Source organism: Aquarana catesbeiana, linkage group LG11, assembly GCF_042186555.1.
Source record: "Aquarana catesbeiana isolate 2022-GZ linkage group LG11, ASM4218655v1, whole genome shotgun sequence".
In the NCBI taxonomy this organism is placed as follows: Eukaryota; Metazoa; Chordata; class Amphibia; order Anura; family Ranidae; genus Aquarana; species Aquarana catesbeiana.
The window spans coordinates 54,960,675-54,962,678 of NC_133334.1; positions in this window are offsets into that span (position 1 = coordinate 54,960,675).

Genomic DNA, 2,004 nt, shown 5'->3' on the forward strand with positions numbered 1-2,004 from the left:
CACGACACCGGCCGCTCCTGGACGAGGGGAGGGGCTGCACTGAGGGGGGGGCTGCACTGAGGGGGGGGGTCTGCACTAATAGAGGGGGTCTGCACTAATTGAGGGGGGTCTGCACTAATAGAGGGGGCTATGCACTAATAGAGGGGGCTGCACTGAGGGGGGGTCTGCACTAATAGAGGGGGGCTGCACTGAGGGGGGCTGCACTAATAGAGGTGGGGGCTGCACTAATAGAGGGGGGGCTGCACTGAGGGGGATCTGCACTAATAGAGGGGGGGCTGCACTGAGGGGGGTCTTCACTAATAGAGGGGGGCTTCACTGAGGGGGTCTGCACTAATAGAGGGGGGGCTGCACTGAGGGGGGTCTGCACTAATAGAGGGGGGCTGCACTGAGGGGGGGTCTGCACTAATAGAGGGGGGCTGCACTAATAGAGGGGGGGTCTGCACTGAAGGAGGGGGTCTGCACTGATGGAGGGGGTCTGCACTGAGGGGGTCTGCACTGATGGAGGGGGTCTGCACTGAGGGGGTCTGCACTGATGGAGGGGGTCTGCACTGATGGAGGGGGTCTGCACGGAGGGGGTCTGCACTGAGGGGGTCTGCACTGATGGAGGGGGTCTGCACTGAGGGGGTCTGCACTGATGGAGGGGGTCTGCACTGAGGGGGTCTGCACTGAGGGGGTCTGCACGGAGGGGGTCTGTACTGATGGAGGGGGTCTGCACTGATGGGGTCTGCACTGATGGAGGGGGTCTGCACTGAGGGGGTCTGCACTGATGGAGGGGGGTCTGCACTGAGGGGATCTATACTGACTCTGCTGGGGGCACCTGATGCAAGGACAGACTTTGCCGGGGGCACCTGATGCAAGGACAGACTCTGCTGGTGGCAGGCGACGTGGCTAGTGACACGCTCAGGGATCCCACTGATTCGGCATTATGGTGAGTTGAATGATTTAATGTTATATTACAATATAATAATAGAAATAATGCGCTTCAATCATCCTGCCACCATAACAACCATGGTGCCGGGATGATTGAAGCGTTAACACCAGGTGTTTGGAGTATCTTTATCTGCTGATTGTTAAACTTTCTAGAATACACATATTTTTATTGTGTAGGATCTGGGGCTGCTGTCCCGTCATTTCCCTCTCCCCCTTTTCCTCTCCCCCTTTCCCTCTCCCCCTTTTCCTCTCCCCCTTTCCCTCTCCCCCTCTCATTCATCTCAGACTCTAACCACACCCTCTTGAGCCACGCCCATTTAAGCCACGCCCAATATTTCACGTAAGCCATGCCCATTTTTCACCACGACGTGCGCCACACTTGTATTTTTGCAAAGCCACGCCTACAAATGAATGCCTGCCCCCTAATTATTGTACGGCTCCGCCTACAGCCAAAAAAGTGTCCCACATATTTTTTTTTGCAATGTTGGCATTTATGTGTTTGGATGATATACACGCTACAGTGTCTGGGTGGTATTGAGTATCTAACTTTAGTGGTCTGGGGTGTTGCCTTTCTTTTTATACTTATTTTAATATTGTTTTGTAATAAAATGATATGATTTTATATAAACAGCCTCTTGGTGTGCTGATAAAGTCCGCCTTTTGTGGTAACAATCTTATGTTACAAACATTTTGTGTAATAATTGAGGATGATGCATTGTGAAGATCCCCTTTGTACTGTCTGGTTTTATTTATTTTTTATTAAACAGGGCAAAGAACTGCTGTAAGGTTCTAAGGAACGCGAGATGCAGTTGGCTGAAATTAAATTTGCTATTGTAATGATAGGCAAGATCAATCTCTGCCTAAAGGCATTAGAAGACGTTCACCTGATCCAGCTGTTTGCAGTCATGTCTGCACCGCCAGCGGCCCTCTAGTGTTTGTAGGCAGCTTCAGTTACGGCTTTTGCTAGATTTGTATGCCGTCACTAGACCTTGTCATTAAATTGTACAGTATGTAAGGAATAGATTGGGGAAAGCATAGACCCTTTGCCAAGTTTTTATTGCACAAATGGTGAGG